Genomic DNA, 610 nt, shown 5'->3' on the forward strand with positions numbered 1-610 from the left:
TGGTACATTTGTTAAAACTAATGAATGTACCTTGAGACATCATTGTCACCCAAAGTCCGTAGCTTTCCTTGGAGTTCACTTTTTGTATTGTTCATTCTATGGTTTTGGACAAATGTGTAATAACATGTATCCATTATCATAGTACCATACCAATTATTTTTACTGCCCTAAAAATCCTTTCTGTTCTGCCTAGTCATCTCCCCCTGCTCTGCTCCCATATAAAATCCTGTCAACCACTGATCTTATTACTGCTCCATAGTTTTTCCTTTTTCAAAATAGTTGGAATCACAAAAAATGTGGACTTTTCATATTGGATTCTTTAGCTTAGTAACATGCATTTAAGGTTCCTCTGTCTTTTCATGGTTTGATAGTTCATTTCTTTTTAGTACTGAATAAAAACGACGTCTTGGTTTCTTCCATGTTTTGACAGTTATGAATAAAGTGACTATAAATATCCTTGCACAGGTTTTTGTGTGAATATAATTTTCAGCTCCTTTGAGTAAGTACCATGGAGAATGAGTGCTATACCATATTGTAAGAGCATGTTTAATTTAATAAGAAATCATCCCTTCTCGTTAATTCATTCCATGCTCTAAATTTCCCTTTAAGA

This window comes from Hippopotamus amphibius, chromosome 4 (genome assembly GCF_030028045.1).
Source record: "Hippopotamus amphibius kiboko isolate mHipAmp2 chromosome 4, mHipAmp2.hap2, whole genome shotgun sequence".
NCBI lineage: Eukaryota > Metazoa > Chordata > Mammalia > Artiodactyla > Hippopotamidae > Hippopotamus > Hippopotamus amphibius.